This window comes from Cnephaeus nilssonii (genome assembly GCF_951640355.1).
Source record: "Cnephaeus nilssonii genome assembly, chromosome: X".
NCBI classification, from domain to species: Eukaryota; Metazoa; Chordata; class Mammalia; order Chiroptera; family Vespertilionidae; genus Cnephaeus; species Cnephaeus nilssonii.
In genome coordinates this window covers 31,564,073-31,589,719 of record NC_137071.1, presented here as the reverse complement: position 1 = coordinate 31,589,719, position 25,647 = coordinate 31,564,073, and the positions used below count along the sequence as shown (strand labels likewise).

Here is a 25,647-nt window from a genome sequence, read left to right as displayed (position 1 = left end):
TACCACATGATCTCACTCATTTATGGAAAAAAAAAAGAACATTATAACCTGATGAAGAAAAAGATAGATACAGAGGCAGTAAAGCATCGAACAGTCTGTCAAATTACAGTGGGAAGGCTGGGGAGTGTTGGGGGGGGGGAGAGATAAACCAAAGGACTTGTATGCATGCATATAAGCACAACCAATGGACACAAGACACGGGGGGCGTGGGATGAGGGCATGCGACAGGGGGTAGGGGAGGCTGGGGGAAGGTCAATGGGGAAAAAAAGGAGATATATGTACTACATATGTAATACTTTAAACAATAAAAAAAATAACTACACTATATTTGTTATTCCTGACTGGCTTAACAAATCACTTAGGTTTTTAATATCTTATTTTCTAATTTAGTAAAATAATACCTATTTTGTTGTTCCAATTTTTCAAAAATGTTAAATAAAACCATAGATATAAAAGAAATTCTTAAAATTGAGCGATTTACATCTAAATTGCCAACATGACCTAGATGGTATTATGCTAAGCGAAATATGTCAGACAAAAAAGCCAAATACTTTATGATTTCACTTACAGAATAAAAAAAAATGAACAAACAAAACAAAAACAGATTCATAGAAGCAGAAATCAAATTGATGGTTTCCAAAGGGGAGGTAGTGGGGGCATTGTCAAAAAAGGTAAAGGTAAATATAGTCAATATAGTCAATAATATTGTGATAAGTTTGCATGATGACAGATGATTTCTAGGCTATGTGAGGTGATCACATTTTAAGATATAGATGTGTGTTGAATAAATTATATATATATATATATATATATATATATATATATATATATATATATATATGTCTAAAACTAATGTATACTGCCTGTAATTAGTAGATAATGAAATAAAATTAATAGTAAACATAAATAAAAGCATGAATAAGGGAGAAAAAATCAGAGTCCTATTCTACTAGAAGTTTCATTTTCTATCCATCTATCCATTAAATTTTTTATTAGACTCTATTCTGGACACTGAGACATCCAAAAGAGATAGCACCCTAAATCCTGACTTTTGGTAAAATTAGATACAGTGATTAACTTCAAGTAACTCCGAAGTTTCCTAGGTTGTTCCATCTATATTTTTAGACCAGCACAGAATCAATTAGTTAAAAATTTATTACGCTTTTAAGAATATAATGATTTGTAAGAAAAAAAATATCGTTCTTGTCCTTTGGGAACACACACACTTCCACTAACCCTTTACTCAAATACATTATAAAGCAAATAAGGATTAAAATACTCTGGTATTTTATTTTCCAAAATTGGTTAAAATGTGTTAACATTTTTTACAAGTGCAAAGATATGTAACAAATTATAAGATGGAGAATTATAGAAACTAAGCACCAGCACCCTCCATATAACAGATATCAATCACATTATGAACTTTGTGAATATTCATGATAATTGAATTATTGTTTAAATGTGGTATGGATTATTTTCCTTCCCAAGGAACACATCGGTATCCATTCCTATGTGAAGGAAACATGGATATAATTGGACCTGTGCATTGATCTTTTTTGTATCTCATGTTCTTTCACCTACCTCACCTCTTTTGTGATCAATGTGATGGCTCTTTTTTCATTGTGGCTTAGGTCTGGAGTTATACTGTAACTCTATAGAATTTAGGATTTTGGTGCTAATTGAAATATCTGGGTTCAAACTGTTGATTTGGGCCTTATTAGCACTATAACAAACTGATATAATTGACCCAGACAAATGTCTATGTCCCTTTATTTGAAACTAGAGGCCCGGTGCACAAAATTTGTGCACTGGGGGAGGGGGTTCCTCAGCTTGGCCTATGCCCTCTCACAGTCTGGGACCCCTTGGGGTATGTCTGCCTGCCGGCTTAGGCCCACTCCATGAGGGGATCGGGCCTAAGCCAGCAGTCAGACATCCCTCTCACAGTCCGGGACCCCTCGCTCCCTACTGCCTGCCTGCTCACTGCTCCTTAGCGCTCTTGCGGAGGCTTCTAGCTGAGCGGTGCTTCCCCTGTGGAAGCGCACTGACCACCAGGGTGCAGCTCCTGCATTGAGCATCTGCTCCCTGGTGGTCAGTGCACATCATTGCAACCGGTCATTCTGGTTGTTTCGCCATAACGGTCACTTAGGCTTTTATTATATAGATGAACTAGGTATCTTTCTGAATATTAAGGGTAACTCCAATAAGACTCACATCATTTAGAGTGCCTAAGCTTTATAAAACTCTTCGTTAAAGTAATCTTTGTCTTTTACCATTGTACAAACACCTGTCCAGAAGTAGCTATTTAATGTTTGGGAACTGTTAATACCAAAATTGCTAACCATCCTTGACACCAACATCCCTTAGTTCCAGGGTTTTATGAAAGAGCTGAATTGTGTATTATCTAGTTTAACTCCGAGAAATTGCCAAATGAGATGTTGGATATTTTACAAGGGGAAGAATTGTAAAATGGCATTTTAGTTTATTTGTGATATTTACAAACTTTCTTTCCCCTCAAATATGTAAGAAAATAAAGAATATGTAAGAAAACAAAGCATTTACCTGAAGAGAACAGTAGTTAAAATCATAGATATTCAAATAAAAGAGTTTTTGCCTCTGATCTTACATAGACAAAAAAGGGTTATTTTGCCTTCATGCTACTACCCCCACCTCCCTCTCTCACCTCATTCAGTGCCACCCCCACAAACAGGGCATCATATGCTCTTAAAATTTTTAAATATAAATAATACCAAACAAATTACTGATTATCTGCTTTGATAATTTTTTTCCAGGATAATATGTTTCAACTCAAGCAGATAACCAGGATAAGTGAACAATACATACATTCTTTTAAACTAAAATCCACCCTAAGGAAGATTACCAACAATATGGCTGATTGCCACAGTTGTCTCTAAACACAGGGTACTGTGTAATTTAATGTTTCTGGAGGTGAACTTAAAAAATAAAAGAGGACAATGATGAAATGCATGGGGTATTGGTTTGGTGTTGATGTCTCCCAACACTCAGTCTTGAATCTTAACTACTCTTACGAGTTCCAATCCTGCTTTTCAAGTTAATGTCTAGGGTATTTCCACCTTTTCCTAATTTTTTTCCTAATTTTTTAATTGTCACCATTATTTTCTGTCATCCAAGCTCAATACCAGACACTACTCAGCTATTAAAAACCCTATGGACTCCATCACTACATGAGCGCTAAAATCCATTTCCTCCTTTCCATTCCCACTGCTTCTCCCCTTATCCAAACACCCATTAATTTTCATATGAATAATTACAGTTGTCTTCAAAGTGGTCTTCTAGCCTCTAGCCTCTTAATTTCAATTTATGTTACAATCTGCTACCAAATCAATTGTACTAAATATTTTTCTTAATCATGTTTATTATCTTATTAACTAAAATTTTTCAAATAAGTACCTTATTTCTTATCATAAAATTTAAAACCTTGTATAATATAAATCAATCTTAATTTTCTAGTTTTATCACCTACTACTCTTTATAGATTTCCTCTACTTTAGCTAAATTAAACAGTTTGCTGTTTCTTAAACATCCCCCATGACATTATCATCCTCCAATTAATTACTCCCTTTATCATTTTTTGTATAAATTCTCTCAACTGTTTAAAGTTCAGATCAAATGACAATATGTTCATGTTATCTTTTTATATCCTACTAGGGGCCCAGTGCATGAATTCGTGCACCAGTGGGGTCCCTCAGCCTGGCCTGTGGGATTGGGCTGAAACTGGCTCTCCGATATCCCCCAAGGGTCCTGGATTGCAAGTGGGTGCAGGCCAGGACAAAGGACCCCCACCAGTGCATGATTGGGGCCAGAGAGGGATGCAGGAGGTTGGCCAGCCAGGGAGGGACTGCATAAGGGCTCCAGGGCATGTTTGGCCCATCTCACTCAGTCCAAATCAGCCTGACCCCATCAGCAAGCTCACCTACTGGTTGTAGCATCTTCCCCCTGATGGTCAGTGCATGTCACAGTAAGCGGTTGAGTGGCCTTAGCATATTATTAGTATATTATGCTTTGATTAGTTGAATGGAAGACCGGATGACTAGATGACCAGACACTTAGCATATTAGGCTTTTATTATATAGGATTAGAGGTCCAGTGCACAAATTTGTGCACCAGTGGGGTCCCTCGGCCTGGCCTGTGGGATCGGGCTGAAACCGGTTCTCCAACATCCCCCAAGGGGTCCCAGATTGCGAGAGGGTACAGGCCAGGCCGAGGGACCCCACCTGTGCATGATCGGGGCCGGGGAGGGATGCGGGAGTTTGGCCATCTGGGGAGAGACTGCAGGAGGGCTCTAGGGCATGTCTGGCCTGTCTTGCTCTGTCCCAATCGGCTGGACCCCAACAGCAAGCTAACCTACTGGTCGGAGCATCTGCCTCCTGGTGGTCAGTGCACGTCATAGTGAACTGTTGAGCGGCCTTAGCATATCATTAGCACATTACACTTTGATTGGTTGAAAGGACAACAGAACGACCAGATACTTAGCATATTAGGCTTTTATTATATAGGACAATAATTTATCTTGCTGCTGAATTGCCAGAAAATATTTTTGTGCTTTTGCTTTAATCTCTCTTGTGCAATATACTACATTTGTCATTGTATTAGCTATTTTCCTAATTATCTTACTTCATGCTGCTATTAGAATGTAATCTTCTTAAAGGAAGCTTAAGAATTCTTATATAGCCCTGACCGGTTTAGCTCAGTGGATGGAGCGATGGCCTGCAGACTGAAGGGTCCTGGGTTCGAATCCAGTCAAGGGCATGTACCTTGGTTGCAGGCACATTCCCAGTAGGGGCTGTGCAGGAGGCAGCTGATCAATGTTTCTCTCTCATCAATGTTTCTAACTCTCTATCCCTCCCTTCTTCTCTTTAAAAAATCAATAAAATATATTAAAAAAGAATTCTTATATATATGGCTTTGTTTCAGAGCAAAAACTTAGGTATTTTTTAAAGAAAATAATAATGTCTTAATTTCTAGGAAATAAAAAGAATTGAACAGTTTGTATTATTGATGTTACTTAATGCATTTGAAATATATCTGCCTTTCTGTATTGAGATTTAATTGATGTGTATTGCAAAGCAAATTTCATGGGAACATGCTAATGGATCAGACACTCATCAAATTACTAATTTTACTTATTCTGCCTCTAATTTTGCTTTACCCCCATACTATAAAACAATGCCATTATCTTTTTCTTTCTGTTTCTTAGTTGATTTACTATAAAACATTTATCCAATAGGGAAGATAATCTGAATAGCCAAAATGATTCCAGATACAAAATTTCCCTTTTCTTAAAAAAATAATATTAATGTTTTTATTGCATTGGAAAGGAAGTAAAGAATATAAAAATTTAATTTCAGCTATCAAATTATGTGGTACTCCATTTCCTACTCATAGCATCAAGTGTTATGTCAATATATCAAGCCTTTAGCATCATAAATCATTTCAAAAAGAAAGAAACAGGGCTCTCTTGATCTTCCAAAAAAGATAAAATATTTTAACTGTGTTTTTCCCTATTGAGTGTGTATTTCATACTATTTTTTTAGTCAGTCTTTTATGTCAATGGAAGTGCAAAAATATCTCACTTTATAATTTTAACTTTGCAATCACATTCTGCATATTGGACAGTAAAATAAAACTGATTTTTCTCACTTTGCATGTGCCTAATCTTCAGGGCTTATTTACATTTAATTGCAATGTGACAGCAGGAAAAATTTACACATATGTAAAAGGGCCAAGCCACATTGTCAAATAGAAGGTTTGAGTTAAATTTGAAACAAAACTGAAAGAAAGAAAATAAAAAGGGAGAAGGGGAAAGAAAAAAAATTCTTCCTAAATGAAGCCAAATCCTATAAGTTAATACTTTAAAAAAATAAAGTAAACTAGTGTAAATATGAATCTATCCAAAATACAGTTTTATTTTAAATTAAAATCCCTTAGAATCCCAGAGCACTGTGTTTATAAAAGGAAAACAGGGGATAGACTTGCCCTTCACTGGAGGGCACGTCATATAGTCCTTGCCTTCTCTGCAAAACCTTCAGGCTAGCAGTAGTGACAGATGAACAGTTTATCATTAATTTCCCCTCTTTCATGCCTTCAATCCAAATGGTGCATATTCTCCACAGGGAGGCATCAAGCTCTTTGCCTCTATTTCTCTTGCTAACTCACACTGACTTATAAATCAAATGCAGATAAGAAGAGAGGGCAAATATAACTCTTTTTGTTTTCTCCTGGCCTATGCCCTCTTGCACAATACTGAGCTTTGACTGAAAGATTCTTCAAATTGTCCTGTGATTCATGGATTAAGGAGTTCTAAATGATGACAAAACAACAAAGAAAATTTGAGAGACAAAATTTGTATATCGTGGCTTATAATTATAAGATTTGTGATTCCAGTGTTTGAAAGGATGATTTCCCTAAAATACGTGCCTAAGATGTTATTTTTCATGGTGAAAAAAACATCTGGAATATAAAGACCTCACATTCTTTTAGCATGCCTAGGAATGCAGCAATCTTTAAAATGTTTCTTTAGTCTTATTTCGCCCCTTTACTATAAGAAGGTAGTTTCTTCACAAAACTTGAATTATACAAAAGCAGACCCTTTGTTATGATTTATTTACTTTCCTTGAATTGTTATATTTTATAACATCATCATGAGTGAAGTGCTTTGTAGAATATATTTTAAGTGTAGGATTTGATATACTTAGGTTTCAATACATGACAATTAATACTTTATATTTTTCAAAATGTGCCTGATACCTTGTCCATGGTGAATGCTTAATAAATATTCCATTTTTCAGAAGCTGAGATATTTGCAATACTCTTGATTTTTAGTACTGATGGTAATTTTATACTAATATTTAATATAGTTTAACTTTAAGGTGTCTGTTTTATTTTTCTTTGAAGTAAAAACCTATTTTATTTGAAAGAAAGATATTCACAGCTTTATTAGTATATATAAAATAGGAAGTTTTGGCTGGGGAAAGTGCATGGAAGTTATATTAAATTATAACAAATCAATCTTGTACTAAAAGTAAACTCAAAACCACTAGGTGATACAATATGATTTAAAACTCATGAAAGCTAATATGATTATGACTATTGACAAATTACAATATTATTTTCTTGCAAAGCATGAAATATCAATGCTGTTAAATGAGTGCAAATGTTAATGTTCAAGGCTGCCTGCTGGCCTTTTGCTGGTGACATATCTAGGAATTCAGAAATATTTCATTTTCTATCTCCCTTTTCTAAGGCTGCAGGCCTCATATATAAATTACAACTGATGACAAAAGTGGAAGCTAACAGTGGCAAAATTAGGCCCAAAGGCAAAATAATTATATATACAGCCTTCAGCAGTAAGGGAGAGAGCCATCAATCAGCTCCCAATTATTCACTAGTTAATCAGCTCTGCCCTTCCTTTATTGAAGGGTTACAGTATAATTAAGTTGGCAGCATCCTTTTAATTCATCAAACATACAACACATGGCGGTGTTTGCTGCAATTGGGGGAACAGCACCTTTGTGAGTTTGACCCCAAGTACTGCTGGTGTAGATGAGGAAAACTTCAGAGGTAAGGGAGAAAATTTATGTGACAGCACAGCACTGAGATGGTGGTATCTTCATATACATGCCTGTGCTTAAAATACCTAAAAGGATAGGATATTTCTGAACCCATTCAAATCCATAACACAAACCTTAAATATGTAAATTAATGGACAATATTTTTGTGTATTTATGGATGTGTAAATAGTACATAAAAATATTTTTGAAAAAAGAGATATGGCTGATTTCTGACATGCATATAAACACTGACACTTTCAGAATACAACCTTTAGGAGAATACTAGTAGCTACTTATTCCAATGAAACTGCCATCATATAATCCATTTTGGAGTTAGATTCTATAAATGTTCTCTAAGAGCCAGTTTATGTGGCACATCAGAAAAATGATACAAATGACATTATGTTCACAGTTCTTGGTGTTTTATTTTGTTTTGATTTTTGTTCTTGAAAGTGCTTTTACTCTGTATAATTGCCCAATGTGTTTCAAAGTAAATTTTCTCTGTTTCCAAAAGTGCCTTCCAAAACTCCTCCCTATTGACAATGTTCTAAAAAAGTTTAACAACCCCTGATGGTTACAATAGTTGCATTACTGTTATCCACAGGACATCTTTCCCTTTATTGACTATAAATAGAACGACATATGGATATTTAAGATGTGATGTGTTGTTTTGCAATTACTAGAGTTATAGGTTATTTTTTCATTTGGCTCAAAAGCAGTAACTGAATATCACTTACTAGTGGCCCGGTGCATGAAATACGTGCACGGGGCGGGGGGGGGGTGTCCCTCAGCCTGGCCTGCATCCTCTCCAATCTGGGACCCCTGTGGGATCGGGCCTAAACCAGCAGTTGGACAACCCCCTCGCAATCCGGGACTGCTGGCTCCTAACCGCTCACCTGCCTCCCTGCTTGATCTCTCCTAACCACTCTGCCTGCTGGCCTGCTTCCCCCCAACTGCACCCCCCCGCCAGCCTGATCACCCCAACTGCCCTCCTCTCCTGGCCTGATCACCCCTAACTGCCTCTGCCTCGGCCCCGCCACCATGGCTTTGTCCAGAAGGACATCTGGAAGGTCTCATGGTCTAATTAGCATATTACCCTTTTATTAATATAGATAGGATGTGACATACTGCCATAACTATAACATATCTACCAGTATTACTCTATGAGAATACATACTTCATGTGATAAGAAGGCATCTAATACATTACATTGTATATGTTGTAAGTAGTAGGAAATACTGTATTCATAGCAATAATATACACCCTGTGACTTCCCTTCCTGGTTTGGGAATGGTTCCCCAGTTCTTTGAACGTTTCCTGGCCCCTAATGTATTTTTTTTTTTTTGTCATTCAGTGTAACTTTATTTACTGTTTATTGCACATGATTTGAGGTCTTTAATTTCTAACCACCAAAGATTCAAAGGACTATTTTTTTCCATGAAGTTTAACATTAACATTAGTGAATTCATGTATTCATGTGTTTTTATTGTAAACATCTGAATTATTCACATTGTCATAGATCCTGAACTCATAAGCGTGGACCATGCACAGGCTGGCAGCAAGCCAGGAAGCCACTCTGCAAGCAAACAGATACTCTGCATAAGGAGAAAAGTCATAGCACAGCATTTAATGTCCAACCTGAGTCACCTCAGAATGTTATATATATTGACTTCTTAATTCATATAGTATCAGGAACTCAACTGCTTGGTTGGTGACGGGGTTGACCTGGTTTCGGGAGGATTATTCCTGAAATAATTAAGGAAAGGGGGGCTCAATCTTTCTTCTTGGTTGTTTGCTCCTCCCCAGCACCTTCATCTTTCTTCTCGTCCTCAGCTTCTTGGGCATCTTCTCCTTCACCTTCACCTCCTTCTTCCTCCTTTGCATCCTCAAATTCTTCCTTGGCACCTTCTTCCTCTTCCTCTCCATTTCCTCAGCTTCGTCCTTCTCCTCCTCCTCCTCTTCAGCTTCTCCTTCAGAAGGGGGTTCATCTTTAGCTTCCTCGGCTTTTGCAGCCTCAATGGTCTCTTCCACCTCGATCTGCTCCTCCTGGACATGGCTGGTGTATTAAGAAGGGAAGGAGCGAGCGGACATCAAGTAGGAGCTGGTCTGTAAACCACCATAGGCAGATCGACCAAAGACCTGGGAACTCTGGGAGAAGCCGCTGGCTATGCTTCCCATGCTGGTGAAACTGAGCCGGGTCTCCTCACCTTCCAAGAGTTTCCTGTAAGCTGAAATGTCCATGTCCAAAGCCATCTTCACATTGAGGAGGTCCTGGTATTTTTTTAAATATCGTGCCATTTCACTCTTTGTAGTTCTCAACTCATTTTCTAATTTGTTGATTGTGTCCTGCATAGCACTAATGTCTGCATTCTGCTTATCCTCCAGCTCTTGCAGCTGTTTTCCCAGCGTTTTGTTCATGACCCAGCATGCTTCCATCTCCAGGGTCTTGGCCTTGAGCAGGCGGTGGCTCTCGTACACCTCGTCTTTTGCGGCCCAGCGTGTAGGTGTTCTTGGCAGCGCTCTCAGTCAGCACAGTGAAGCGGCTCTTATACCATTTTTCAGCATTCTGCATGTTCTTGTTCTTGGCAGCCAGCTTCTTGTACTGTGCGCGGATGTCCTTGAGCATAGCGGAGAGGTCAGACTTGGGGAACACGTCCATCTCCACGGAGATCTGAGCATACTGGATCTGCGCCTGCAGCTAGGTGATCTCCTCTTTGTGCACCTTCTTCAGAAAGGCGATTTCGTCCATCAGGCTGTCAATGCACTTTTCCAGCTCAGCGCCAGTGAGAGCCGCCTCATCTGCACCTTTGCGCGCCTCCATCAGCCAGCCCTCTGCATCCTCCTGGTTCAGCACCTCTTCCTGGTAGCATTCCTGCAGGTTGCTCCCAGCTCCTTCGAAGCCCTGGTGCCTCCTAACTGCCCACTTCCCTCTCCTTGCCAGGGACAGGGCTCTGTAGGGCGGGGCACAGGTATCCCATTTTCATTAAAATGTTCAACCCGGGCCTGCTCCACTGGTGTCCTCAGGCAGCCTGGGGGCAGACAGTGATCCTGGAGACCCTGGCCACCCCCACCTACCCAGGTCTCTGATCACCTCTTGGACCCCCGTGGGCGACGTCAGTCGCTGCCCGCCGGGCCTGCCTGGTCCCTAGCGCTGCCTGGACCCCACGGGCGATGTCAGGAGCTGCCCGTGCCGCCTGCCGGGGTTCCCGATCATGGCCTGGACCCTGTGGGCGAGGTTAGGCGCTGCCTGCCCTGCCTGCATATGCAAATTTACCCATCATCTTTGTTGAGTTTATTTGCATATCACTCCTGATTGGCTGTTGGCATAGCCGAGGTACAGTCAATTAGCATCTTTCTCTTTTATTAGTGTAGATAAATTCACAAATATTTTATTTCATACCATTTTCTAAAATCTCTATCTAAATAGTTGCATCTTGTTTACAATGTGGAACTCAAAAGTATTGTCTACCAAGAGTAATTCAATTAGAAATGATTCAAGAATATATCAGATATATTTTATAAGGTGGTTAATCTTACCGAGGACACATAAAACACATGCTCTCACACACAATGTGAAAATACTAGAACCAATGATACATTCATTAAATTAAGTAGTTTGAATCATGCATGAAACAACATGAAAGAAATATAAAAACTTGAGGGTTTCAGAATCAATGATAAATTGTTTTAGAGATAGTCTTTAATGTCCTCAATTTGTTTTATTTATTTATTTAATTCAGTCCTTATCATAGATTGATTTTTAAATTGAATTTATTGAGGTAACATTGGTTAATAAAATGATATAGATTTCAAGTGTTCAATTCTATAATGCACTATCTGTATATTGCATTGTGTGTTTACCACCCAAAGTCAAGTTTCTTTTCATCATCATTTATTGCCTTTTTACCCTCTCTTATCTCCTCCTACCCCACTTTCCCTCTGGTAATCACTATACTGCTGTCTGTCTATGAAGTTGTTTCTTTTTTGTTTGTTTTTGCTTAATTTCATCACCATTTTCTCCCAGCACCCAAACAACTCTCCCCTCTGACAGCTGTGAGTTTGTTTTCTGTATCTATGAGCTTGTTTCTATTTTGTTTTTTTAGTTTATTTTCTTCATTAGATTTCACATATAAGTGAAACAATGTGATATTTATCTTTTTAAAGATAAACTTATTTTTATTTTATTTATTTAGTTATTTTATTCTTATTACAGATGTCTCCTTTTTCCCCGTTGACCTTCCCTCGCCATTCCCACCCCCCCAGCACATGCCCTCACCCTGCTAGTGTCTGTGTCCATTGGTTATGCTTATATGCATGCATACAAGTCCTTTGGTTGATTTCTTACCTCCCCCAAACCTCCCCTCCATTCCCTCTGAGGTTTGACAGTCTGTTCAATGCTTCTCTGCCTCTGGATCTATTTTTGTTCATCAGTTTAGTTGTTCATTATATTCCACAAATTAGTGAGATCATGTGATATTTATCTTTCTTCAACTGGCTTATTTCGCGTAGCATAATGCTCTCTATGTCCATGCATGCCTTTGCGAATGGTAAGAGTTCCCTCTCTTTTAAAGCAGTGTAGTATTCCATTGTGTAGATGTACCACAGTTTTTTAATCCACTCATCTGCTGATGGGCACTAAGGCTATTTTAAAGTCTTAGCTATTGTAAATTGTGCTGCTATGAACATAGGGGTGCATATGTTCTTTCTGATTGGTGTTTCTGATTTCTTGGGATATAGTCCTAAAAGTGGGATTACTGGATCAAATAGGAGTTCCATTCTTAATTTTTTGGGGAAACTCCATACTGTTTTCCACAGTGGCCGCACCAGTCTGCATTCCCACGAGCAGTGCATGAGGGTTCCTTTTTCTCCACATCCTCGCCAGCACTTGTCCTTTGTCGATTTGTTGATGATAGCCATTCTGACAGATGTCGTTTTACTTTGCATCTCTTGGATGATTAGTGACTTTGAGTGTGTTTTATGTCTCTTGGCCTTCTGTATGTCTTCTTTTGAAAGGTGTCTATTTAGGTCCTCTGTCCATTTTTGATTGGACTGCTTATCTTCCTTTTGTTAAGTGGTATGAGTTCCCTATAAATTTTGGAGATTAGGCCCTTATCAGATATAGCATTGGCAAATATATTCTCCCATGCAGTGGGCTTTCTTTTTTTTCTTTTTAAATTATTTATTGTTTAAAGTATTATATTTAGTATTATATATGTTTTCTTTTTTCCCCATTGACCTTTCCCCGCCGCTCCCCAGCCCCACAGCACATTCCCTTGCCCTCCTAGTGTCTGTGTCCATTGGTTATGCTAATATGCATGCATGCAAGTCTTTTGGTTAATCTCTATTCCTACACATGCACCTTACCCTGCCTTCCCTCTGAAGTTTGACAGTCTGTTTGATGCTTCTCTGTCTTTGGATCTACTAGTATTTTTGTTCATCAGTTCATGTAGTTCATCATATTCCACAAATGAGTGAGATCATGTGATATTTATCTTCGTTCACTGGCTTATTTCACTTAGCATAATGCTCTCCATGTCCATCCATGCTGTTGTGAATGGTAAGAGTTCTTTCTTTTTTACAGCAGTATAGTATATTCCATTGTGTAGATGTACTACAGTATTTTGATCCACTAATCTGCTGATGGGCACTAAGGTTGTTTCCAAATCTTAGCTATGGTGAATTGTGCTGCTAGGAACATAGAGGTGCATACATCCTTTCTGATTGGTATTTCTGGTTTCTTGGGATATATTCCTAGAAGTGGAATCGCTGGGTCAAATGGGAGTTCCATTTTTCATTTTTTTGAGGAAACTCCATACTGTTTTCCACAGAGGCTACACCAGTCTGTATTCCCACCAGCAATGCACTAAGGTTCCTTTTTCTCTGCATCCTGGCCAGCACTTGTCTTTTGTTGATTTGTTGATGATAGCCATTCTGACAGGTGTGAGATAGTATCTCATTGTCGTTTTGATTTGCAACTCTCTGATGATTAGTGACTTTGAGCATATTTTCATATGTCTCTTGGCCTTCTATATGTCCACTTTTGAAAAGTGTCTGTTTAGGTCCTTTGCCCATTATTTGATTGGATTGTTTATCTTCTTTTGTTAATATGTCTGAGTTCCCTATAAATTTTGGAGATTAAAACCTTATCAGAGATAACATTGGCAAATATATTCTCACATGCAGTGGGCTTTCTTGTTGTTTTGTTGATTTTTTTTTTGCTGTGCAGAAGCTTTTTATTTTGATGTAGTCCCATTTGTTTATTTTCTCCTTAGTTTTCATTGCCCTAGGAGCTGTGTCAGTAAAGATATTGCTACAACATATGTCTGATATTTTGCTGCCTATGGATTCTTCTAAGATTTTTATGGTTTCCCAACTTACATTTAAGTCCTTCATCTATTTTCAGTTTATTTTTGTGTATGGTCTAAGTTGGTGGGCTGGTTTCATTTTTTTGGATCTATCTGTCCAATTTTTTCAATGTGATTTATTAAAGAGAGTAGATGCCCGGTGCATGAAATTCGTGCACTGGCAGGGGAGGTGTGTCCCTCATCCCAACCTGCACCCTTTCCAATCTGGGACCCCTTGGGAGATGTCTGACTGCCTGTTTAGGCCCGATCCCTGTGGGATCGGGCCTAAACAGGCAGGGATCGGGCCTAAACAGGCAGTTGGACATCCCTTTCATAATTCGGGACTGCTGGCTCCCAACCAACTGGTTGCCTGACTGCCTGATTGCCCCTAACCACTCCCCTGCCAGCCTGATTGATGCCTAACTGTTCCCCTGCCTGCCCAATCATCCCCAACTGCCCTCCCCTGACAGCCTGTTCACCCCCAAATGCCCTCCCCTGCATATTCCCTCTTTATTAGGTAGGGTTGTTTTTTCTTTAACATATTGGACAGTGTACCTGCTGTGGTCTTGACAAACCAGTAAAAATGTAAACCCAAACTAAAAGTTTCATAAAATAAACTCCTTAAACAGGAATTTCATGAGACCTTGGAAAGGTGATATCATGTGGTTGTTGGGCTTATATTTGAATAAGTAAAAGGTTTATAGGTGATTTAACACTTTTTCATATTTTCTAAAAGTTTCCTTTTCTTTTATAAATAATAGACATGTAATCAACTGTCCCTCTTTCCATCCAAAAATTATTTTGAAAGGGCAAAGTCAATTGGAGCCAAGTCTGTTAAGTAATGTAAGATGGAAGGTTTTTTCACATAGAGGTCTACTAACACTGTACTTACCCATTTTCCCACAAACTTTTGGCCCATTTTTTCCCTTCTGCTACAAATACTCCTTCCAAGATGCCTTTCTCCTCTTAATAATCTCAATCCTCTCTACCTATGAAACTTCTACTGGGTTCTTTGAGGGTTGGTCAAGTCTCTGTGGCCCTCTCCCCATCCTTGCAGCCAGATCTGCTTGCTCCTTCCTCAGTGTTCCCACAGTGCCGTGGACACAGCTCCAGCACAGTCCACACATGCAACCTGTTGTCACCATTTCCTGGGAACATCCTGTCCTATTCTCTTCCCTTTATAGGGGAATCAAGCTGGAGTTTTGCAGGTTGGGAAGAAGCTGGCACCGGCTGAAAGTGGAATGTGCCTAGAGGGGTGCAGACGCCTCCCAGCCAACAGGCCTACAGCCGGGTTTTGGCTGGGAGTGGATCACGCGGGAATAGGCGAGCCCACAGCCCTGGCCACAGCTGGAAGCAGAACACGCTGAGAGGGGTGCAGGTGTCTCCTAGCCAAGAGCCTATGGCCAGGGCCACAGCTGGAAGCAGATCATGCCTGGGAGGCACGGCTGCCTCCCAGGCCCACAGCCATGGCCATGGCTGAAAGCTGAACGTGCCGAGAGGGTCACAGGCACCTCCCAGACAACAGGCCTAAGGCCCGGGTCATGGCTGTGAGTGGATCGCGCTGAGGGGAACGCAGGCACCTCCCAGGTGATAGGCCTAGGCCCTGGCGGCGGCTGAAAGTGGAACATGCAGACAGGGGCGTGGCTGCCTCCTAGGCCCACAGTCCTGGCCGAAGCTGGAAGCAAAACGCACTGAGAGGGGCACGGGCACCTCCCAGCTGACAGGCTTACAGCCCTGGCCACAGCTGGGAGTGGATTGCGCCTGGGAGGCGCGGCTGCCTCCCAGGCCCACAGCCATGGCTGCAGCTGAAAGTGGAACGCACGGAGTGGGGCGCAGGTGCCTCCCAGCCAACAGGCCTAAGGCCCGGGCCATGGCTGGGAGCAGATTGCACTGGAGAGGCGCGGCTGCCTCCCAGGCCCACAACCCTGGCCTTGGCTGGAAGCAAAACGCACTGAGAGGGGCATGGGCGCCTCCCAGCTGACAGGCCTATGACCTGGGTCACTGCTGGGAGCTGATGGTGCCAGAGGGCATGGCTGCCTCGAAGGCCCATGGCCCCTGCGGGGGCTGAAAGTGGATCTCGTGGAGGGAGGGTCCGGCTGCCTTCCAGGCCTACGGCCCTGGCCAGGGCTAGAAGCGGATCGCAGGAGGGGGTTTGGGGGAACACAGGAGCCTCCCAGGTGGACGGTCAGGGCTGCGGCTGGGAGCAGATTGCACCAGGGATGCGCGGGCTGAGGCTAGTAGCAGATCGTGCCGGGGTCGTGGCCACCTCCCAGGCCTACAGCTTGGGCCGCTCTGCTGGCTCTCACCGGCAGCCCTCCCTGGGACTGGGGGGTCTCCGGCGGGCCTGAGAGGACTGGGCGCCGCCATTTTGTTGTGGAGTGATGGTTAATTTGCATATTACTCTATTATTAGATAGGATTGTCTTGACTTTTTCATACACCAATAATGAACTTAAAGAGAAATATAAAAAAAAAAAAAAACAAACTCATTTACCATTGCAACAAAAAGTTAATATACCTAGAAATAAATTTAACTAAAGAGGTAAAAGACCTGTACTTGGAAAACTACAGGACATGGTAAAAAGAGATAGAGGAAGGCAAACAAATGGAAGAATACTAGTATACCCTGTTCATGGATTGGTAGAATCAACATCATTAAAATGTTCATACTATCCAAAGCAATCCACAGATTCAATGCAATCCTCATTAAAATCCCAATGACATATTTCACAGACCTAGAACAAATTCTCCAAAAATTCATATGGAATAAAAAAAGACCCCAAATAACTGCAGCAATCCTGACAAAGAAGAACAAAGAAGAACAATAAAAAACAAACTTCAAATAACTACAAAAGTAATCATGCAAAAGAGATAGAAGAGAATGAGTGAGTGAATGAATATAAATACCAGATATCAAGCTATATTACAAAGCCACTGTCCTGAAAACTGCCTGGTATTGGCACGAGAACAGACATAAACCAGTACACCAATGGAACAGAATAGAGACCCCAGAAACTGACCCAAACCATTATGCTCAAGTAATATTTGACAAAGGAGGCAAGAGCATACAATGTGATATTTGTCTTTTTCTGACTGGTTAAGTTGGAAATTGTTTTTTGACTGTCCACCTGTTCTGTATCTTTTTTTGAAATCATCATATCATTTCATTTATTTATTATAATATACTTTTTATTATTGATGGTATTACAGATATTTCCTCATATCTTCACTACCCTATTTCCCACATCTATGGGCTATGCATATATGTATATAAGTTCTTTGGTTTATCTCTCATTGTCCCCTCACTTCCACATCAAGGTATTTCAGTTGGTTCCATTTTTTAAAAATACTCACCCGAGGATATGTTCTTACTGATCTTAGAGAGCGAGGAAGAGAGAGAAAAAAAAAGTAAGAGAGAGAGAGAGAGAGAGAGAGAGAGAGAGAGAGAGAGAGAGAGACAGGGAGAAAGAAAGAAAGAAAGAAAGAAAGAGAAAGAAAGAAAGAAAGAAAGAAAGAAAGAAAGAAAGAAAGAAAGAGAAAGAAAGAAAGAAAGAAAGAAAGAAAGAAAGAAAGAAAGAAAGAAAGAAAGAAAGAAAGAAAGGAAGAAGAAAGAAAGAAAGGAGAAAGAAGAGAAAAACATCAATTGATTGCATGGAACCCAAAACCTAGATATGTGCCCTGGCCAGGTATTGAACCCACAACCTACTACAGAGCAAACTGCAGTCTGCACCAGCAGTTTTAACATATGGCCTTCAGGCTCCCCTAACTAGGTGTCTTGGCCTGTTCCTCTGTCTAGGAGATTAGTCCTGGAGGTGCTCTGGTCCAGGAGGAATGCCTTCCCTCTGCACTCTCCAGGATGGCTGCTCTACCAGTAACTGCCTCTGGGGGGCCAGAAGCACGTCAATGGATAGCTGATCTATTTTCTCCCTTTTAACCCCTGCCTGACTTCTAAGTTAGCCAGCAAGCCAAACACTGCTTCAGGGAGAATAGAATCTTCATGCGCATTGCAAAATGGCAGCAGCTGGGACTCCAGGCCCCGCTGCCATCTTTTGCCTGCTCTTGTTCTTCTGCAGCAGCTAGGGATGCACTCCATTGCCTGGGTAGTGGCTGCTGCTGTGAAGCTTGGCCCCCTCTTTGCCTTCTTCCGACTCTCTGAAGCTCAGTTTCTCCCAGGCTGCACTGCTCCCCATCTCTCCTCTGGGATCCCGTCCATAAAGGACACCAATGTCTTATCCACAGCCACAAGCATTACCTCGTCCTGTTCCTAATTCCTGGCGAGGTCCAAGGTATCAGAACCACTGCTGCTGGATACCACAGCCAGGTCAGTGGAAACATGACCTGTGGCAGGGCGGAAAAGGCACGTACACCTGGATCCTGTTCATGATGCCAATTGTCTGAGTACTTACTCCTTTACCCTGCTCACTGCGCCAATTGTTGGAGTAAGTCTCTCCTTGATCCTGCTTGACTGCACCAACTGTTGGGTGCACAGGTCCTTCTCTGCCAGGGGATGTACCCCCATGGATGCCGGGTAGTGGATGAAAAATACATGAGAAGTCATACAGGAGAGTCTTTATTGCAGATCAAGTAGCCATTGCTAACAAGGAGCCATCATACAAAATAGTTCTTCAAAGTAGCCTACAAAGTAGCTTACACACAGCAGCCATAGCCATACAAAGCAGCCCAGCCCTAAATAAAGCAGCCTCTTATATAGGAGCATAGGAGCCATCCACCTGCTGGTCAGCAACACACTCACTCTTATACCAGCTCAGACAAAAGAGGCTTCTTGCCAAATAGTGACATCGATATTTGGGTTATAGAAAAGAACACCTGCGCAGTGCATACTGTAAGATTGCTGTGTCCTTGTTTTGCACCTGCATATGGCAACTTGGACTTGAACATCCAGCATACTCTGGACAGGGCCCCTACACTCAAATTGGCCTTGAACATGAGACATACTCTGATTAGAGTTCCCACAATGTTGTATCTTATCAAATGCTTTTTCTGTATCTATTGACAAGAACATAACTCTTCTGTCTACAAAGAAGTTCCTATAAGCCTGTGGATTTTATCCTTTCTTTTGATAATGTGGTGTATTAAATGGATTGATTGATAAAAAGAATGGTATGTTGAACTATTCTTGTACCCCTGAAATGAACAACACTTGATTGTGATGTATTATTATTTTTTTATATACTGTTGTATTTGATTTGCTGTTTTTTTTTTCTTTAGGAGTCCTGCATGTATATTCAACAGAGATATTGATCTGCAGTTTTCTTTTTTGTATTATCTTTGCCAGGTTTTGGTGTCAGGGTTATATTGGCCTCATAGAATGTGTTAGGAAGTATTTCATCTCCTTCAATTTTTTTGGAAGAGCTTGAGAAAGATTGGTTTCAAATCTTCTTTGAACATTTGGTAGAATTCACTGGTGACACCATCTGGTCCTGGACTTTTCTTTTTTGGAAAGTGTTTTTATGGTTGTTTCAATTTCTTCACTGCTGCTCATTCTATTTAGATTTTCAAATTCTTCATTATTTAGTCTAGGAAGGTTATAGATTTCTGGGAATTTATCCATTTATTCTACATCATTGAATTTGGTGGCATATAGTCTTTTATGATCTTCTAGTGTAAGCCTTTGTATATCTATGATCTTCTAGTATAAGCCTTTGTATATCTGTGATGTCTGTGAGACTTTTCCGCTCTCATTTCTGATTTTGTTTATATGGGTCTATCCCCCCTTTTCCTTAGTGCTTCTCTAATTCTTTTGGTCTCTTCTTTTTTGGTATTCTTTTATTTCTTATTTTTTGTTGTTGTTGTTTTTGTTATTTTTGGCTTGGTCTTCTTTGCCTTGTTCTGCCTCTACCTGTATAATGGTTGGCACAATGTAGTCAAGGTTGAGCCTCTGAATCAGCCAGCCAGAGGGCTGAACTTACCTACAAATGTCACAAGAGCAATAAAGAATCAGCCCAGCTGGCATGGCTCAGTAGTTGAGCACTGACCTATGAACCAGGAGGTCACGGTTCAATTCCCAGTCAGGGGACATACCCAGGTTATTGGCTCGATCCTCAGTGTGGGGAGTGCAGGATGTAGCCAATCAATAATTCTCTCTCATCATTGATGTTTACATCTCTTTCTCCCTTTTCCTCTATGAAATCAATAAAAATATATTTAAAAAAGAATCCATTACAACAGGAGGGCCCACAAAAAAAATATTCCTGGAGCACCCAGATCAGAAGATTAAGAAGGCTATGCTGCCCTGGCCCATTTGGCTCAGTGGTTGGAGCATTGGCCTGTGGACAAAGCATTGCGGGTTCAATTATCAGTCAAGGGCACATACCTTGATTGCAGTTTCCCAAGCCTCAGTAGTGATGTGTCCAGGAGGAAACCAGCCCATGTGTCTCTCTTACATCTAACTATGTTTCCCCACCATCCTCTCTCTCCTTCTTTCCTCCCTTCCACGCTCTCTGAAAATCAATGGATAGGATATCCTTTGATGGATATTAAAGAAAAAAAAAGAAGAAGACTATGCCACTGGGCACTGGGTCCCACAAGACAACCACTGCAGAAGTTCTGGGAGTCATAGAAGTCCTATCTAATACATAGAAACAAACACAAAGAAACAGCAAATATGGGAAAACAAAGAAAAAGGCACCAAATAAAAGAACAGAAAGACTATCCAGAAAAAGATCTAAATGCAGTAGAGGAAAACAATTGATCAGAAAAAAAAGTATAAAGTATGGTTTTCAAAATGCTCCAGAGCATGAAAAAGAGTATGGATTCCATAAAAAACAACCATTCAGAAACGAAGAATGACATATTTGAAATAAAGAATACACTGTAAGGAATAAACAGTAGGTCAGACAAAGCAGAGGATTGAATCAGTGGATTAGAAGACAAAGTAGGAAGATGATATGTAAATATGTAAATACCGGTACTTACCCCCTTCCACAACCACATCAAAATTACAACTAAAATACAGAAGAATTGTTAATCAGGACTACCTGAAAGCTGGCTAAACGGAAGTCCTACAACTAGAGAAGTAACAAAAAAAGCACATTGTGATTGGTAGGAGGGGTAGAGGGGTGGAACTGGTTACTGGCACCCATGTGGGGCGATTTTTTAATCCAGAGGAAGATCATTCCTGCAGAAGTCACAGTGAGGAGCAAGAGGTCCAAGCCACACACCAAACCCCCCACTCAGGGTCCCAGAGCTGAGAAAAGTAATCCCCATAACTTTGGCCTAAAAAGGTGGCAGGAATTGGTGTTGAGGGACATGGAGGCTGCCAGAGACCCAGGTGTCCCTTTAAAGGGCCTGCACATGAACTTACTCAGACTCACTTCCTCTGAACTCCAGGAGGGTTGGGGGACCCAGACACATATGTGGGAAACTGGATTGTCTGGCATTAAGGCAGGAACCAGATGGAGGTTCTTGCAGGGATCATTGTTCCTATGTTGAGACATCCCCTGTCCCAGGGCTGACAGGCTGCCATATCTGAGTCCCCATCAACCTGGAGCACACTGTTTGTTCCACCCTAGTGATTCCCTGAGACCCCTCCCCAACCAATTTTCAGCCCCACACAAGCTGTTTGCAGCAACTTTTTCATATGAAAGGCCTATCCTGGCTCATGCTTTATACTTTGCTAAGATCTCTCAAACAAGGTGCAGCAGGTGTCAGCATGCCCCAAACCAATCAATAAAAGGTCCAAGAACTGGCACCAGCACCAGCACCAGCCTGCCTTGCTTAATAGCTGGGCCTCGCCTGGGCACTTCCAAACCTGATATAAATAGGAGGAATATTCAGATCTCTCTGTAGCTCCTGCTGGGTGGCCCCAGGCAGTGGTTGACTTTGTACCCCCCTGAAGACCCAAGAGCCAGTGCACCCAGTGGTCAGCGTCAGACCATTCCAGATTACAACTCTACACACCCACAAGTGACACACTTAATAGTCAGACTCAGTGAGCAACATAGCCCTACTGAAGCAAGTCCTGCTCTATAGGAGTGTCTCCTGCGCAGCAGCAATCCCACTGTAGTCATAGTTGGTCCTCACAGCCAATTGGCCTGGAGGTCAATTCTTCCCAGTGAGGCCAACAGCAATCAAGTCTCAACTACAAAAGACTGTGCACACAGCCCATAAAGGGACACAACTAAAGTACCCAGCTCACGTGGACAGGGGAGGTTGAGGTACTGGGCCCTATAAGACACCTGCTACACAAGGCCACTCTACAGACTCCAGGAGACATAGCAGCTCTGCACAATACATTGAAACAAACACAGGGAAGCAGCTAAAATATAGAAACAATGAAACATGTCACAAATGAAAGATATGGAAGCAAGCAAACTACTGGATAGCATTCAAAACCACAGTTATAAGGTTACTCAAGGATCTTTATGAGACCTTCAAGGGACTTAGTGAAACTTTCAAGGATTTTAGTGAGTATGCCAAAGATATGAAAAAGGACCAGTCAGAAATTAAGCATACACTACCTAAAATAAAGAATAATTTACAGATATTCACCAGTAGAATATAGGATTCAGAGAATCAAATCAATGATTTGAAATATGAGGAGGTGAAAAACACCCAACCAGAAGTGCAAAAAGAAGAAAAAAAAAAGAAAAAAATATATGAAGACAGTGTAAGGAGCCTCTGGGACAACTTCAAGTGTACCAAAATTTGCATTATGGGAATTCCAGAAGGGCAAGAGAGAGAGCAAGATATTGAAAATGTATTTAAAGAAGTAATGAGAGGAAACTTCCCCTACCTGATGAAAGAAATATACTTACAAGTCCAGGAAGCACAGAGAGTCCCAAACAGAGGAACCCAAAGAGAACCACATCAAGACACATCATAATTAAAATGCCAAAAGCTAAAGACAAAGAGAGAATCTTAAAAGCAGCAAGAGAACAGCAGTTAGTTACCTACAAGGGAGTGCCCATATGACAGCTGATTTCTCAAAAGAAAGTATGCAGACCAGAAGGGAGTGGCTAGAAACATTCTAAGTTATGAATAGCAAGTACATAAAACCAAGATTACTTTGTTCAGCAAAGCTATCATTTAGAGTTGAAGCTCAGATAAAGAGCTTCACAGACAAGAAAAAGCTCAAGGAGCTCATCACCACCAAACCAGTATTACATGAAATACCAAACCAGGTGGAGGTGGGCAATGTGGGGTAAAAAGAGAGAATCTGTAATACTTTCAACAATAAAATTTTAAAATAAATAAATTCTATAGGAAAAAGAAAGATTATCCACAATTAAAAAATAAAAAGAAGAAAAGGTAGAAAAAAATCACTCAATCAAAGTAGCAAAACGAAAAAAATAATAATTAGAAAGCATGGAGATATTTTAAGAGAAATTTGGGACAACATCTTCATCATAGAGATACCAGAGGATATCTTTGAGCAGAGCAAAGAATAGAGAACCTACCTGGAGAAAACTTCCTTAACCTGGTGGAAAAAGAAAAGTCACCCAATTTCAGGAAGCACAGAAGATTAAATCAAGATGACCCACACCAAGACACATCATAATTAAAATGGCAAATGTTAAAGACAAGGGATCATTTTTTATTGATTATTAGAGAGAGGAAGAGAGATGGAGAGAGCAAGAGAGAGAGAGAGAGAAAGAGGAGAGAGAGAGAGAGAGAGAGAGAGAGAGAGAGAGAGAGAGAGAGAGAAACATTGATGTGATAGCAAAACATATATTGGCTAACTCCTGTATGACTGATACCGGTGTTCGAACTCCCAACCCAGGCATGTGCCTCATCCAGGGAATGAAATAAGCAAACTTTCAGTGCAGAGGATGATGCCCAACCTACTGAGACTCACCGGCCAATGCCAAAGAAAGAATCCTAAGGGCAGCAAAAGAGACATCATCAGTTATCTACAAAGGACTTCCCATAAGCCTGTCAGATGATTTCTCAATAGAAATACTATAGGCCAGAATGGAATGACATGAAGTATTCAAAGTAAAGAAGACCAAGGATCTGAAATAAAAACTAACCTATCCAGCAAGGCTATCATTCAAATTTGAAGGTAATATAAAGAGTTTCCCATAAAAAGAAATGCTAAATTGGTTTTTTAACATCAAACCAGCATTAAGAAGAAGGAATAAAAATGGCAAGAAATACCTATCAATAATAACATTAAATGTAAATGGATTAAATGCTCCAATAAAAATACACAGAGTAGCTGAATGGATAAGAAAACATGAGCCATATATATGCTATCTACAGGACACTCACCTCAGAACAAAGGAGTCACACAGAATGAAAGTGAAGGGATGGGAAAAAATGTCTAAGCAAATGTAAAAAAAAAAAAAAGCTGAGGTAACAATACTTATATCTGACAAAACAGAATTCAAAGGAAACACCATAAAAGAGACAAAGAAAATCATGACATAATACTAAAGGGATCATTCCAACAAAAGGATATAACCCTTATAAACATATATGCACCAATGTACTATTGGTGGATTTTAATGGAAAAATAGAAAGCAATACAGTCATAGTGTGGGGTTTTAACACCCCAGTGTCATCAATGGACATATGTTCCAGATATAAAACCAACAAGGAATGGGGGGTGGGTAATGGGGGAATAAGGACACATATGTAACACCTTAATCAATAAAGTAATTTTTTAAAAAACCCACAAGGATATAGTGACCTTAAACAATACACTAGATCAGATTAATTGAATTGATATTTACAGAAAATTTCATCCCAAAGCAGCAGAACATACATTTTTCTCCAGTGCATATGGGACATTCCCAAAGATAGACCACATGTTCAGAAACAAAATAAGTTTTACTAATATCAAGAAGATGGAAATCATGAAAGGCATTTTCTAGGATCACAGGGCATATAAAGACACCTGGAGGCTAAATAGCATGTCATTAAACAATGAATGGGCTGCCAATGACATGAAAGAAGAAATTCAAAATTACCTGGAAGCAAAGGAAAATGAACACAACAACCTAAAATCTATGGGACACATCAAAAGCAGTCCTGAAAGGGAATTCCATAGCATTACATGCTTACTGCAAGAAGCAAGAAAAAGCTCTAATAAGAAATTAAAACACACACACACACACACACACACACACACACACTACAAAAGATGTAATAACAAAAGCTGTTTTTTTAAAGCAAAATAATATTGATGAACCTTTAACCAGACTCATCAAGAAGCAAAGACAGAGAACCCAAATAAATAAAATAAGAAATAGAAATTAAAAATTAGAGGTAACAACTGAAATTACAGAAATACAAGTGATTATAAGAAAATATTATGAACCATTATATGTCAATAAAATAGACAACCTGGGCCAAATGAACAAATTCCTAGAAACATGCTAGCTTTCAAAACCAAATCAAGAAGAAGTAGAACACCTGAAATCAACAATAACCACTAATGAAATCAAAGCAATAATAAAAATACTCCCAGCAAATAAAAGTTTTTGAGGAATGTTTCACAGGCACATTTTATCAAACATTCAAAGAAGAACCAGTACCTATTCTCAAAGTATTCCAAAAAATTCAAGAAAGGGAACTCTTCTAAGCTGTTTATATGAGGCAAATATTATCCAAATACTAAAACCATTTAAAGACACAAAAATGAAAGAGAATTATAGGCCCAAATCTCTGATGAATATAAATGCTAAAATTCTCAGCAAAATATAAGCAAATTATATCCAGCAATACATTAAAAGTATCATATTTCATTAT

General features: G+C 40.1%; 1 pseudogene across 1 annotated transcript; it reads right to left on the bottom strand.

Annotated features, from left to right (window-relative positions):
- Positions 1 to 9,360: 9,360 nt before the first annotated feature.
- On the bottom strand, positions 9,361 to 18,451 carry LOC307095269 (neurofilament light polypeptide-like; annotated as a pseudogene). Its single transcript has 2 exons — positions 18,339 to 18,451; positions 9,361 to 10,540 (listed from the first exon to the last, which is right to left on the bottom strand). The product of its transcript is annotated as a neurofilament light polypeptide-like (transcript).
- Between the last annotated feature and the right edge of the window lie 7,196 nt (positions 18,452 to 25,647).